The 17,168-nt window shown below is 32.3% G+C and overlaps 1 long non-coding RNA gene across 1 annotated transcript; it reads right to left on the minus strand.

Annotated features, from left to right (window-relative positions):
- Positions 1-7,244: 7,244 nt before the first annotated feature.
- Positions 7,245-14,455, minus strand: LOC127703846 (uncharacterized). Its single transcript, XR_007983081.1, has 4 exons — positions 14,357-14,455; positions 11,221-11,288; positions 10,867-10,932; positions 7,245-8,521 (listed from the first exon to the last, which is right to left on the minus strand). It is a non-coding gene; the product is annotated as an uncharacterized LOC127703846 (long non-coding RNA).
- Between the last annotated feature and the right edge of the window lie 2,713 nt (positions 14,456-17,168).

The raw sequence follows: 17,168 nt of genomic DNA on the forward strand, positions 1-17,168 counted from the left end.
TTTTCTATATGTCTGAATACAAGCTTTGGTCAGACCAAGAGAAGATAATACAACTTTCCTTCAATACATGAAAACTGGTACCAACGAAAAATAAATAAATCAACTGCAGTACTGTAGAAGTTTAGTTACTTATCGTGGATACCACTTTAGGAAAGTATAAAGTAATGATGCCTCATGTACAAATAGAATTTTGCACATGCAGATAAGCACGGCCCCTTCCCCAAGTATGTGTATACTCATATCATTGATAGCCTTTGTGTAGAAGCTGGAGAAAACAATGATTAATTTGGTTAAACATGCAAATAATCACTTATTGTGAACCCTGCATATAATTATTTAGGATTAAATAGTTTAAAGTCAAGGAATCAGAGAGTGGAGACCCATGGTTAACATTGGTGTTTTAACTAGAACTGAGAAGGTATAATAAGGGGTGTTTTTTGTGACCTTCCCAAGTAAGTGTATACTCAAATCATTGATAGCATTTGTATAGAAGCTGGAGATAACAATGATTTCTTTATGTTCCGATGAAAGGAAGGTTGCCTAAAAACGGTTTTTAGTAAATAACTAAATTATCACTTATGAACTGCCTTTTCTGTACAAATTGGCAAATAGTCGGACTTGAAATCCGAGTACGAATAAGACTTCTTATCATACAGGTACATGTAAACAATAGGGACGATCTCAAAATAATATTGTCGCAAATCTGAATAATTATGCTACATAAGGATTTGACTAAAAGGAAGACCTTTGAGTTTCTGTCGGGGAAAGGGGTGTCCAAGAGGATTTTGAAAAGAATGTGTTTGCCTGATCAAAGATGAACATAAATAGCTTTGCAAAACAATTTCAGAAGAAATTGGTAACACTGAGTAGAAGACGATACAAGGACAGACTGACACAAATTAAAGAAAAGCTCACGCGGTACGAAATAAATTAGCCACGAGAGTTCCTATATCCTAACGATAATCTATCAAGTGAATTAGGTTAACCATTAGAAGGCGAGCGGGTGTGTTGGTATTTGGGGAAGGTATTAGAGAGGGCTTGAGTTAAAACAATATACTCCAGTTAATAATTTTGCCGTAAAAAGGTCAAAATATTGTAGCTGATTTTTTTATATTAAATTTAGTGTAATTTACGATGTGCTCATCCCCACCCCATCCCCCCCCCCCCCCCCCCCCCATATATATATATATATATCTGACAATACACAATCTGTTCAGAAGTAAAGGCACCGTGTTCAAAGCATATGGTTAAAAAGTGAATACATTTCTTCGATTATTCAAAAGATTCGTCAAAATATATTTACTCGGTTAAAACATATATCTAATCCGTTATTAGGTTTGTAACACCTTAAACTAGACAATAGATCACCCGAATGAAAAGAGAAAGAACTCAACAGATAAATTACATAAGAGTCTCCATTGAACTTAAATACTACAGCGTTGTCGGAACATTTATGAGGCATTCATAACAGCCAGTTGAAGTTTGTTATAATATTGGTTAATAGCCGAAAATTCATGAATACAAAAATTAATAAAAGTACATACCGTATATATTATTTCTAAATATTTTGAGATCGCTCTCGTATTTTTTCAGTCTTATTTATCATGTTTATATTCGTACTCAGAGAAGGGCCGGAGTCATACACTTATTGTTTATCTCTATGAGAATTGTTTGTTTAAGAATAACTGGAAGTTAGGTATAAATAGTCATTTTTTACAGTTCAATTTACTAAATACTTAGCAACAACCAAGCAACAAAATTGTTGCCTAGCAACGGTTCAAAAATGTGTTATGTTTGCCCTCTGAGGCATAAATATTGCAATGTTGGAAAATTTTGTTCCATAAATGTTTTTTTTTTTTTTTTTTCATTCTTATGTGATATCTTATAGTCATCGTTATTTTTACCGACGTTCACATTAGGTATAGGAACACAAATATTGCTTTGCAACAGCAACGCGTTTCTTCGTTTAAAGGTTGCACTTTGTAAATACAGCTGTTTCTCAAACCACGCCTCTTTTGGGGAGATATATAATATTCATATATATGTTAATTTGATAATGTACTGGTTCCCATTTATGATCTCTGTGTTTTATCTCATAGAGATATCACTTGGGAATGTAACCAGTACAGAAAATAATGGTAGCGCCTAAATTTTAATTCTTAGGAGGTCCAAATATGAAGGTAAGGGTTGTATAGCATTTTAGTATAAGTTTAAACTCATAGAAGTTCAGGGCATATAAATGTTGAAAATATGCCGCACAGCCCTATATTTTGACCTTTGAATAAAATAGTAGTGCATATAAACTTTCCGTTCTGGGATATTATTTTTCACGAAACTTCATAGTAAAAGTGTCACAGTTTTAGCCGCAAGGGGAGTTCCTATGGGAAATTGCATTGTCTATATTTACAGAATTGCAACCTATATAGGGTTAAAAAATAGAACATACAGAATTTCACAAAATCTGGTTTATCGCAGAGATTTTAAAGAATTTAACTCAAATATGAAGTTTTATAAATATTTCATGAAGATTGAGAAAATCCTGAGCCTTAACTTTGATGACTCAGCATAAATTCACAGTTTACAGTATGCATGGTTTACTTTAGGCCCTGAATTCGAAATAAATTCATAATATATGCCTATTTGTAATTTAAATTGTTTAGAAGTGTTTATATTTACTCTTCGAAGTCCTTGCAACTCATTGATCCTTCCTAAATAATTTTGTTGGGTTATTTTTTGTCCTGTCGATAACCCAAAAGTAAGCCGTAACACCTAAATGTGTTTTTTTGTGACCGCGGCATGAAAAAGTACAAGCTAGAATTACAAAAAGACCTCAATAAAACTTACAATAGTGTGTTCTATCCTAAATATATACTAAATATTCCACCTTGCTAAAAACAGGGAAAATATTTAGGAAATGTGAGGCCCAAGGGGGCAAAAAACAGAAAAAAATGCCTACCCTGGGTCATAAAACAGATAATTTAACTTGTAAATGCTATGCTTTTATTATTTTCAAGGTCTTTTGTAAACAAAACAATAACTGTGCTGGAAAGTAATGCAAAAATAAGATGTAAGCAGTCATTTCTATCAAGCTTTTATTGAATTTATGCACCAGACTGATATCTTCTTAAATACAATTTTGCAAATATGGCTTTGTTTAGACACTTCTAGTTCATACATTAACTAACTTATGTTAGTTATATGGTTAGAGTGATACTGTTGTGACAAGAATTCTTAACTGACCATTTGAGACAGAAATTGTGAACTTTCATTGACAAATAGGCATACAGTAGGATGTGGACTGGAGACACAGGCAGGATTGGATACTTTGTATAATCTTGAATGTTGGAATGATTAACTACTAAACAATACATTTATAGTATTCTAAAATGCTTTCAATTTGTTATCAGAATAGTTTAAAACATGATTTTAGATATTTCATGTCAGAAAACATGCACATAGGGTAAGCTGGCAATAATTAAAGTCTTGTTTTCAAATTCTTTAAAAAACTGAAACAGGGGTACGGGTATAAAATGTACTGTAAAAGGAAACTTAGAGTATATGCAGTGATTTCCTTAAGGCTATAATTCTGATAAATAAGTATTGTTGTGAGAAAAAGTGTATTTAGAAGGTTTTCTATTTGAATAAATGTTTGTATAGGTTGCACTTTGTAAATACAGCTGTTTCTCAAACCACGCCTCTTTTGGGGAGATATATAATATTCATAGATATGTTAATTTGATAATGTACTGGTTCCCATTTATGATCTCTGTGTTTCATCTCATAGAGACATCACTTGGGAATGTAACCAGTACAGAAAAACATGGTAGCGCCTAAATTTTAATTCTAAGGAGGTCCAAATATGAAGGTAAGGGTTGTATAGCATTTTAGTATAAGGTTAAACTCATAGAAGTTCAGGGCATATAAATGTTGAAAATATGCCGCACAGCCCTATATTTTGACCTTTGAATAAAATAGTAGTGCATATAAACTTTCCGTTCTGGGATATTATTTTTCACGAAACTTCATAGTAAAAGTGTCACAGTTTTAGCCGCAAGGGGAGTTCCTATGGGAAATTGCATTGTCTATCTTTACAGAATTGCAACCTAAAGACAACTTCTAAAAGGAATTTGTTTGTAATTTTATTGTGCAAATTAGTATAAACGCAAATCAGTTTTCCGTATAAAAAGTAACAGTAAGAAATAAAAGTGATTTTAATTGTAGTTCATGCTAATCAATAACTTATCTGAAGTATGAATTTGGCAATTTTTTAAAGAATTTTCTATCATATATGGAGTACACTATAATATAAAAATTCCTAATCAAATATCTTTTTTATTTTTGATAAACTTTTTCTCGAGCGAAACAACACAAACGTTGCCTTAATATATTTTGCGCGTAAAAATAACTACAGGTAACAATAAACAAGAATGTGTCAATAGTACACGGATGCCCCACTCGCACTATCATTTTCTATGTTCAGTGGACCGTGAAATTGGGGTCAAAACTCTAATTTGGCATTAAAATAAGAAAGAGCATATCATAGGGAACATGTGTATTAAGTTTCAAGTTGATTGAACTTCAACTTCATCAAAAACTACCTTGACCAAAAACTTTAACCTGAAGTGGGACAGACGGACGGACGGACGGACAGACGGACGAACGGACGGACAAACGGACGCACATACTGAAAAACATAATGCCCCTCTACTATCGTAGGTTGGGCATTAAAATGATATCAGTGTTACTTGCAGTTCCTGTATAAAACCTAATCCCTGTCCGGAAATACATTTCGATAATTGACCTCGGAACTAGTAATAATTATTTCTTATCGTTACTTTGTGTTGGTGATAGTAACCACTATAACTTTATCAACAAAATGTATTTGTTTTCCTATGACCAATAAACGATTAAAGTTTCTATGTAACTATTATATCACTTGGTGGTTTGAAAAAATATGTAGAAAATAAGAGACATCAATAATCAAGCAACGTTCGAATCTCATAAGCAAGAAAAAGGAACGAACAATCACGAACTTTAACGGGAGCTAGGCCAGGTATTTCTTCTGCTCCTGTAACTGTAAGCTAAGTTTTCTTCTCTTAACACAAGACTATATGTATCATTGTTGACTGAAGTCCCATCTTATTCATGTAAGAGGCACTGACATCCTTTTTCCTTTTTACCCGAAAACACTCTATATCAAATGAAAGGTTGTATGACACTTGGTTTGGTTTTGAATTATTGAAATATTGTGTACGTTTTGAGGAATTGTTTTCAACCATCTGTGTACCTCATCTTGCCGACATATTATTTTATTTTAAAAAGGGCATACTTCATTCATGAATATCTCAGGATAATATCATAGACGGTATACATTTTGCTGTAATGATGCGCATTCAAAGGATTGAAATTAAACTACCGTAATGCTTAAATTTAACGTTTCGTTGAATATTTGATGACATTTTAATGATAAAAGATTCGAGACGATGTTAATCGAATACATCCCATTGAAATATCGTACAATGATGCAGTTAGGTCAGATTCATACATTGTACCTTGTCTGACACCTATGAAAGAGTGCCAGCTGAGAACGAAGCTTGAAGACAATATAGCTGATTGCATTAGTCAGATTTGTGAACATCTAATTCTTAAAGAACGAGAGGACAAGGGGCAATCAAACCCATAAGTTGAAAAAAGAAATGGGCAAAAATCAAAAACAGTAAAATGATACAAATAGAGGCTTTTAAGAATCTTGATGGATCGTCATACAATTTTTAAAGCATTGGCAACTATGGCTGTCATCTTTTATTGGTTAGGGAAATTACCACTATATGGAGGTAATTATTAATTTCTATCACTAAATTAATATTTTGGAAAGTTTCTTTGCTGTTTAAGGTTTGTCACTATATTATATGTTTTTCAAAATAATATCTACTCATTCTAAAAGTTGTACAAATTGTCCTTAAATGGTAGAAAATACTATCAGAAATTTATCAATACATCCAATTATGTTTAGCCATAAGTTCATCTTATCCTGCAAATGATTGAAGCTGTCCATGGTATCCACCTTTCTATTTAGGTTCTCCATGTAATAACCAAAAACACAAAATAGGTAAATTGTTCATTGAGAGGATACAAACATTTATTTAGCTGCTTTATAAATGGGGGAAACGGTGCGTTTATCAATTTACTGTTAACTGTTTTTATTTTATATTGATACAATTGATATTTAAATACATTCGTTAAGGTATAAACGTCAGAGTACGTGATAGACTCGAATGACAAATTATAGTGCATTTAATTTTTTAAATGTGTTTTTTTTAAGATTGTTTTGTTTGTCGAAAATTGATTGTTAGATGTTTTTATTACTGGCAGTTTTAAATGATAAATTAATTCAATTCCATTTGGTGTAGTTGTTTCAAAATCAAACAAAAATATCAATACTGTGATAATCGCTTGACAAAATTTCCATAAAAAAGAAAAGCGTGATTTCACTCAGACTATTTTTCTCATTTTATATGTGTTAATACAACAAATGTCAGACTCAATCCATTAGTAAACTAATCCAAAATGTCAAAAAATTAAACAAATATATCAATAGCCGGCAAAACAAATCAAGTTTAGATAGCAAATTAACTTTATCAAATGTTTTTTTTTTTCAATTTTAAATATGTTTACCTCAGATAAATTTACATATAATTGTTACAAAATCAAATTGATGTATGATTATTTAATTTCCAGATCCACATTCATCATTATCGGTTAGATCCAACGATTAATAGATAAAAAATGGGAGGACATACATTCTAACACGATTAAAAACTATTCGAAGTTTATTTTTGAAGTTACATGAAATATCAAAAGTATACTTAAATACATACACTAAATCACGTTCCTGCGGGTAACAGAAAGTTATAGGGTTGAATTGTAACCGGTATTCACATGTTTTTTTCCTTTCTCGTTCAAGCATCATTTAGAACATTACACCCGGAGCTCCCCTCAAAAGCATGTCACTTGAATACATTGAATCCTTAAAGAATTTTAAGTTCATAATCATTGTGTACCATGGATCATTTTCTAATTTGAATTATTCATCTTTCGTTAGAAGTGAGCCTGACAAACTATGAGCTTTCCAATATTTACCCAAGTCATTATGCATTTTGCATTTTTAATTATTCATGAGTCATTCACTTCATTAAATTTTCCATAAAATACCTAATGAGATTGTAATCTGTGTTTCTTTTCATTTGAATTATCCTACACACTCTGACTCAGATTTAGAAAAGAGTGCAATTTATTATTATTTCGTTTTTATTGTATTATGGACAGCTGCCATTGTTACTAGGTGTATATGTTTTTTAAGCTCGCGGTTTTGCTTTTTGGATATAAAGTTTTGCGTAGTTTCCTTCTATTCTGTTCATTTTGACTTTTAGTGTATTCATGTCTCGAAATTTTTGAAGGGGGATTTCTTTTAATTCAATGGGTATACAATATAATTAATTTATGTATTGTTGTGTTTTGTGTACTTTTGTATTATACATGTTTATATAAGGATGAAACATAAATTAATATTTAAGTATTTCATTGGTTTGTAGCCAAACAAGTCATATCAAATATTTCAATTCCCAACATTGCATATACATAAACTCTTAAGTGCCAATCTGCCTAAGAATCAGGCAGTGGTGAAAACATGACAAAAAAAACCCCACTCAAGTTGACATTAATGTATGTTCAAATTGTATCATGGTGCACGAATATAACATTCGTTTCCTCTTCCTGTTCTGGTAACTCAAGATATAATTTGGTTGAAATGCACTAGAAATTAACAATTAAAGGGAGATAACTGTAATTTGCTATCATTCTAACCAAAAGTTATCTAGAGATTTCTCGAATTACCAGAACAGCAGAAACAAAGACCTACCATTTCTAACTCAGGATGAGAGTAACTTCAAAATAGGATAGATTGCTCGGTGGGTTTTTTTCAGCCATGTTTTGAAATTTTTCTAAATTGCCTGATTCTTACAAAAACTGGCACTTAATCAAAAGGCTAACATTCTCCAGTAATTCCAATTCCTGTTATACCAATGTTAGCACAAATTGTTATGAAAACAAGAATATTACAGATATAATTCAGGTAAAGATCTGCATAACAATGTGGACACTGACACAAATCGCTATCGTTGTATTCATTACGGATATACTTTTCAGTAAGACAACAGCAATACCTTATTGAATCGTCTTTTTTAACACCCTCTTTTGCTCTTTTCACTGCAATACGGTGTTTGTATCTAAAATGCGATCTAATCACAGTGAAGAAAACAAAAAATATGTGTGACACCAGTGAAAGAATAACTAGTGTAAGTAGATGAATATAAAATGAATTGCTGTCGCCACAACCCAAATTTGCCCTCAACTGTGAAATATTTGCCATCATAAGCGACACGTCTGCTATGCTTTGTATGAAATTCTTGCTCTCTGTGAATCGGTTAGAGTTTGGAAGGTCGTTTTTATTATTCTCCTCCGGCTAAAATGAAAACAAAATATTTGTATTAGTCGACATTCATTTTGACCAACGACTATACAATTAAACTAAACATTTATCAATTAGATTTTTATCAAAGTTTAGACTGTCATACAAGTGAGAGGTTTAGCTAGCTATAAAACCAGGTTTAATACACCATTTTCCACCATTTTCTACATAAGAAAATGCCTGTACCAAGTCAGGAATATGACAGTTGTTATCCATTCGTTTGATGTGTTTGAGCTTTTGATTTTTCCATTTGCTTAGGGACTTTCCGTTTAGAATTTTCCTCGGAGTTAGGTATTTTTTTTATTTTTATTTTTAGTTGGAAGCTAATGAAGTTGTTTCATGTTATGTAGAAAATATGCGATCGACCTCAACACTGTTGCACAGCAGGGAAAATACCATACAGGTTAGATCAAAACGACATCGCGTTTTCTTTTTTAACGATTTTTATGAGTTCTACCTCGAAAACAAACTAACGAACAAATATTTTATTTGTACTATGTATTTTTAAAATTTTGGCCTTGTACATCATGGGAAAAAGTAAGATAACAAAAATACCGAATACCAAGGGAATTTTAAAACGGAAAATCCTTTATAAAATGGCAACATCAAAAGCTTAAACAAATATCAGACTAACGAATGGAAAACAACTCTCATATTCCTGACTTGGTAGAGGCATTTCCTCATGAAGAAAATGGCGGATTAAAACCTGGTTTTATAACTAGCTTAACCTCTCACTTGTATGACAGTTGCACTGAATTCCATTATAATGACAACAATGTGTGAGTAAAACAAACAGACATAGTAGGTAAAAATGTCAAAAATTGGGGTACATCAGTCAACATTGTAATACAATCTTAATCACTATAAAAACAAATAACTGTTTCAACAAGAAACACAAAATGGCATATAGACAAAGAACATAAACAAAAATGAAAGACAAGAATTCAAAATTGACTATAGCACAATAACACAATAGCGGGATGTATAGGTACCGAGCCACGTCATATGTATATAATCAAAAATGGACAAAACAGTAAAGGTTAAAAATATACAAGGACAAAAAGTTGTTATATTGCTGCTAAGGTGGTGAAAACTTCAAAATTCTCGCTTGTCATAGATTCTGGTATTGACAAGACTGCTTATGTCAAATTCGAGGTATAAGTCTAAAATTGAGGCGGAGGAAGCCGTGTCTGTTGTTTGTTGTAATCTCTAGTTCTGGAAAATATATTAATGGAACCAAATAAAAAAAGTTTGGATTGTTAATGGAAAGAACATCCTCAATATATCTGAATGTGAAATGTCACATTTAAAACGTTTATTTTGCAACTTCCTTCAATCGAGTCAATTTGTAAGCATAGTTGAATCAGCTTATTTCTGGAAGTGATTATTCTATTAAAAATTAGATGATTGTTGTCAGTAATGAAAGACGAACAACTAAATGAAAATAAACACCTTATTTTGCAATATCCCACAAATCATTATAAAACAACATTTGATTATTTTCAAGAATCCTTCGTTTCTGATGGCTTCAAATGCTTCACTCGATTTTTTCAGAAAACTAAAATCCGCGAATTTAACGAGAGAGGCAAAAGATACCAAAGGGAAATTCAAACATAAAAGTCGAAAACAAACTTACAACGCCATGTCTAAAAAAAATTAAAAAGACAATCGGACAAACAACCGTACACAAAACAAGACATTTAACACTAAAGACTGTGCAACACGAAACCCTACAAACGTGGGGGTGATCTCAGGGGCTCCGGAAGGGTATACAGATCCTGCTTGACATGTTTCACCCGTCAACCCACGAACAAGCAAATTCAGACGATATGGTTTATATCCTTCTGCGCGTTTCATATTTTGCTCTTAATACTTTTCCGAGAGTTTTTCTAAAAAAAAAATGTGACGTTCGCTATGAAAATTTGTATAATCTGTTTGTAGTTAACTCGTTTCAAATTCTCGATTTGAAATTTTCTTCTACCTTTTATTGAGAAGTTGTCAATATCAGTTACCGCTAAAACTAGTTAAACAATAATTTAATTGTTTCAGTTTTTTTTTTTTATTATTCTATTTTCATTGACCTTTTTACTTTAAGTCATCATTTTTTTCTTTGTTATTCATAAATATACTTCTCTACAGAGGTTAATCCCTTTTTGCTTATTATTGTAAAAAGTACATGACATAAGATATATAAAAAGAAGATTTTGTATGATGCATTTAAAGGGGACGCTGACCCTATCACTCGACCCTTTTCTCAGTTTTTATTTGTTATTCTGATTTTTCTTTTAAATCAAATTATGAGATATAAACATCGATATATTTCTATTTTTTAAATTTACCTTCGAGCTAGATTCGTTTGTTCCGTTTTCAGCATGTTTTAGAGGCGTCTGATTTTCCGGATAGACCTAGAATTATCAAAATACCTGAATTGTAATAAATATTTCGTTTAAGAATAATTCTTCATGTCATGCTCTGTGCATATATTAACATGCGTAGGCATTATATTTGTTAATATCTTTTTGAAGTTTTTTAAAGGAGTTTTTTTTATCATGCTTTATTTGTTGTTTTTTATTGAATTTTTAATATTACTTTTGTATCTACTGCCTTTTTCCTCTTTATCCTGTTTATATTTTAAAACTTAGATTTTCCCCTTTCTGCGATCATCCTTGAAATTATAAAAAATAAATAAACACCTTTCTCTCCGACCTCTTTTTTTCTGTTTTGCCTTATCTTCTTGTGACATTGTGGACTCTGATTTGACCTGCAATAATCAATATATATCTGAACTATCATCAGTTTTGAAATGGCAATTATAATTTTGCGTACATAAAAACTTCATCTTTGTATGGTGAAATGTATATCTCAAAATGTCTGATTGTCAATACACATCATATCAAACAAATACATCCATTCAGCATGTTCAGTAACTATAGAAACTAGTTCTGATAGTATGGTAATGACAAAATGTCGTACTTTTTTAACGACGCTCTTCACAAAAAAAGATGTACTTCATGAAGTAGATGTTAACAAATGTATTATAGGGTACACTATTTGTAATATCATATGTAAATACAATCAAATGATTGCAAAGCATGTAGCGAAAGTAAGTAAGAAGAAAGCAAACGAACTTTAGGTTCTTCAATATTGAAATTCCAATATGTTTACCAACTTTCGAGCAATGGCTATGAATATATACTGCTAAAATAACGATGTCCAATTTGTTAACCGGCATGACGTAAAAACGACAAATATTAGAATTCAACTTTATATATAACTTATATATGATAATGGTGTTGTTTAAAAATTACACCATTACAGGCCCTTTTGTTTTCCAAATAATTGAAGTTACCAATGATTAATTGCGTGTGTTCTAGTGTTTATTAATAGGTTAGAGATAAGTGTTTGTACTTGCTTATTTCAAATTTTTTGACAAATATTTTATCGGATGTTATTTCACCTGGTAATCTTTGGAAATAAAATAGTGATCATTTAAATCCAATAAAATGTGTCATGGCAACGAATGATTATGATGACTAAAAAACAGGACAGGTCTTGTAATATAAATAGAACCCCTACATGTATTTGTGTATTAATATCTTTAAATCGCGAAATTATGTCGCTTGAAAGTAGAGACACAGGCACATCCGCCAAAAAAGATACATAAGCATGAAAAACGTTTTCAATACTAAAAAATATCTGTTAGTAATTTCTTCATGAAGGTTTAAAGAATGACAGTGCTTTGTGTACTCTTTCAAATAAAGCCCAAAAAAGTATATCTCATCGACTTTAAAAAAAGTTATTAGTGCTCTGATTGTTTTGTTTTGTTTTCTGAGGTGAGGGGGGGGGGGGGGGGGGGGGGGGGGGGGGGGGGGGGGGAGGGGGGATGGCTTGGTGTCCAAGTGGTCTAAGTAGTGCGCTAGAATCCAATCTTAACTGATTAGTTGTCATTGTTCCTACCGAAGGTCGGTGGTTCTCTCCAAGCACTCCCGGCTTCCTCCATCAAGACAAATCTGCTCGTCACTTTCTGAAGTTTGGACCAGTCCACTTTTCAATCTACTCATCTATGCCACTGAAGTGTTGATTGACGGAAGAAGCACGAACTAACTACGGCATAACATAATACGTTCCTACTAATTCAGGTTTATATTTGTTTGCAATCTTATTCTGTATTCATTATCATGATTATTTATGATAATTAAATTCTAAGGAACTTGAGTTTAAAGGTAGAATCAGGTTTTTTATTCTAAAATGTTACACTCATTTGGCCTAATGTTAAACGAGACAGTATATTCAAAATACAATTAATCCAGAAAGTATGTTCAGAATGTTTTAAGAAAAGGTGTGGACGATAATTTCAATACATCATCTTATATAACCATACACTATGATAAATAATAGCATACATTTCTTTTAATGGTTGGTTGATTGATAGTTGCGTACAGTCTAGTGGAAAATATTTCATGCATGTTAAGGATGAGAACAAATTAACCATTAATTCAATAAGCAGGTCTTACAGTAGGGTTCAACTGCAAGGAGGCTCGTACATTTCGAATGTTACTGGAAAATGAGAAAATATATATTTTTAATAGTGTCATAAATTAGTCCTTGCAACAGGTCACCTACGGACCTCTCAAAGAGTTGCTGCAAAGCATATTAACATGCAAAGAGCACGACACTTTTTTTACATGAGACATGGGATTTAGTGTCCACATTCAGACCAGACATGGTCCTCGGAGTTCGATATTTTTGTTATTTTATTTTTGCGAATTCAGACATTTAACAAAAGGACGCCTCATTTGGCAAGTGTTTTACTGCAGGTCGGGCAGAAGACCAAAAGTGGCCATATTTCTTTACCCAAGTCACCCTTAGAATACATTTTCTTTGAACATTACCTTTCATACCGGTTAACCGGTTAATCAGTCGAAAGATTTTTGAGTAATCAGTTGGGTATAAATGTTCAATTTGACAACACTAATAATTAAAGAGTCACGTCAAAAGTCAAACGACGAAAAGAAACATGATAGATGAAGACAAATACACGAGAAACCGTTAAATAAATGAAAAGATACACAATTTTAGCACATATAATCTTTTACTCAAGACCATCTGTATATTAGTTTAAAGGATTCAAATGTGTTTATGCTATTGCAAGAGAAAAGAGATTTACCTTGTATATACATATCTTTCAAAAGTTTTAATATCCATATCTGCTTTATACCGACCTTATAGTCTAGTTTCACGATGATTCTGCTGCACGGCTTTGACTTCTGATAGAATTGATGTTAATAGTTTGGAAAGAGAGTGTGTAGAGCACTTTGCAGATCCAGCAATATAACATTATTCGTAAGGACTTTTTTGTATTTTTTAATCTGTTAAAGTAAAGGAAGATCAAGTTCTGCGTCAGTTGTTAAAATGCCAAAGGAACATAGATCAGACCTATGATTCTTTAGTATTGCCTCTTTTGTAAGTGTGATTGGCGTATATGTTAAAATGTGTCATTGGCGTATATGCTGAAATGTAAGCTATTACTGAAGACCGAATTTGCTTTTTAAAACCAATAAGCCGATAATTTACTTGAATTGAATGAAAATAACTCCCCACTATATATACGTGCAAGACAAGCTATTTTCTAACACCGAGGTTTTTTTTTTTGGGGGGGGGGGGGGGGTTACGAACGTTATCTGTGTTTTGCCTCATGTGAATAGCAAAAATAGCGTGTTGTATATACATTGTTTTGTATATCTGTATCAAGTTCATTTTAAACCTTTTTTTTGTCTATGTTTTACTATATTGCTTGTTTTAAAACTATTAAATAACAAATATAATCACCTTATAGTCAAAGGCTGGTTCTACTTCTTCTTGTTTCTGGATTTCTGCCTCCATGGCAGATAATATGACTCCCGGAAATAAATGTGAATTCAATTGCCTATAAATTATCCATAAAGGTTTAAAAACTAATTTGCATTCTGTAAATTCAAAAATGATTGCTTGCACGTATTTTGGCGATATAGGGTCACTCGGAACAAAACCGGCGACACTCAAAAGAAAATATTAATAACTCAGTAGGGCGCAAGTTTTACACAAAGGAAGACAGAAAGTTTCTCCTGACGACGTACTTGTATTCCGCTTAAAAGTTTGAAGCCGCCCATGCTGAAACTGTCAACTCACTTGTCGCCCCTCTGCACACAACGGTACTCAAGGAGAAAAGTAAACAACAACCACTATACTCCAGAAACCTGTACTAGAATTGTCAGGTGCGTTACACAGTACGGATACGTCCCCGCTCCCTGTAATTAGGGAAAGACCCCCTCCCCCCCCCCCCCCCCCCCCCCCGACTAGACATAAAAGAAAGAACTGTCCGAGCTACAAAACGAAATATTTCGCCCAAACAAAAGAAACAAAACACATCATAGCCAATGAGTTGAAGCCTGGTAGACCTTCGTTTCGTTGGGGTATAAATAAAGACGTAAATGCCCACATAGAACGCATAGGAGTTGCAGATTATACAGTGAACAAAGTTATTATCCTTTCAACAGCCCTTGAACTTGTCAAACACAAGAATCTCCGCCAACTTAATGACGCTGGTTAATAATTATATATCACCAACACATTGGCTGAATCCTTTCTAAAAACTTTGTTTTGTCAGAGGCAAAGCGGGCAAAGCTGTGACTTTGAACACTTTAAGAGGGGATTTCATCGCAGTACCGCCGATACCTTTACGTTCAAATTGTCTCTAGAACTTATCTTCAATTTCGACGAGGCCCGATAAAATTTCGTACCTGTATCTAACTGCATATTGGAGATCGAGGAATCTAAGAAACTTGACATCACGGATTTAAAATAATAAACACGAGACCATAGGCTTAGATGTAGCTTATTATATGGTTGTCTATGGTGTCACTGTAAATCTTATTTAAAACAAACACTTATCAGTATGGTAACCATGCAAAGTAGAAGTTTCTCAGCGACTGGCACGTTTTAAACGAAAAAGCATTCTTTGTTGAAACTAATAGGAAGTCGATAATACAAAAAAAAAATATGATAAAATGTATGAATAAACTGAAGGCAGTAACTTTTTTATTGTTATTAAATGCATTATTACAATGTATATCTATTCCGGTTACATATACTTGGTATTTTAAAAAATATTCAAATTACCTTTTATTATGCTGATTTAAATCGGTTTCATTTTTTTTGATAACGGAATTGACATGAATGAAACGTACACTCATATCAACTAACTTTCTATCAACTAATTATAAACCGTGTTTCTTTGATAAGTTTTAAATACACGAAAGAATAACATCGATTACGTTAGTTATATAAAATGTTTAGAATTAACATTGTACATGTTGTATTTAGAGATGAAATCAATGGCATATATACGAGAAAAATGGAAACTTTTTACACGTCGTGGTATTATCTACATTGATATATAATACATGGTTTTTGCGATGAAAAGTTTATGATTTTTAAAAAATGCATTGTCTCATTGGCAATCATACCACATCTACATTTCTATATGAAGATAAAACTCGCAATACATATTGCATTACATTGCATTAATATCGAAATTTATTATGAATGTTATGATGGAAAATCGACAATTTGTTTTCATTTTAGTTTCCCCACATGATTTTCCATATTCAAATCAACTTGTTACGTAAACGTGTTGAAAAAATGTGTTAAATCCAATCTTAAGAAAAACTTGAAAAATTATTAATATCTATAGTTCATCAGAAATTTAATTTCTTGTAAATTCAAACTTATCCTCTTAACAATCAGGAATAGTTTACAAATACAATTAAATAGTGAAATGGTCAATTGTATGTCGCTAGTTATTTAAAGTATTTCAACATGTACTGCCTTTAAACATCATTGATACGTCATTTTGGTAAACTTACTCTTCATTAAACTTCACAATAATTCTAAGTTCTCCGACATCCGTATTGATTAAGCCTTCCAACTGTCTTGTATCGAGTGCAACTGATGAGTCTTGTGTAAACGAAACGTGCGACAGGCGTGCAGAGTTATCAGTCTTAAATATTTCATGATTTGTCATAAAACTGTTTCTTCTTTTCTGTTCACTTTTCCTTATTGAATTTGCGATTCGGCTATCCGAGAAATTTCTGACATGGCAAACGACACGCTAACAGTATAATTAGTTAAACGATACATAGTCAAAGCTACAATCATGTTGAATAGATATTTTCATTAAAATTTTATTATTAACTCAGTGAATGTAGAAAAACATTTTTTCAATGTACTTGCCTGCTTCTAAGACAATCCAGCGTACTGTTTTCTAAATGTTATTACTGAGGTTATTTAAACATAATTTTAGTTCCCAAGGAAGAGTTATATTACAATAAATAAACAAACAAAACAAATATATATATATAAAAGCGATTCCTAGTATTTAAATGATGCGTTTTCCTGATAATATTTCAGAAATGATATTCGGACCTTTGTTGCTTTGTTGAACAAATACATTCTACCATTGTTTCATGTCACTAAGTCATTAGCAATGCAAGGTTATACTACCTGGGAAACTAATAACAGCTATAGCTCATAAAAACTATTTTTAGGGAGTCTAGTTAGTATGATACGGAAACCGAGATGAGTAAAATCTCGTATTCACTAG

Source organism: Mytilus californianus, unplaced genomic scaffold (genome assembly GCF_021869535.1).
Source record: "Mytilus californianus isolate M0D057914Y unplaced genomic scaffold, xbMytCali1.0.p SCAF_52, whole genome shotgun sequence".
NCBI lineage: Eukaryota > Metazoa > Mollusca > Bivalvia > Mytilida > Mytilidae > Mytilus > Mytilus californianus.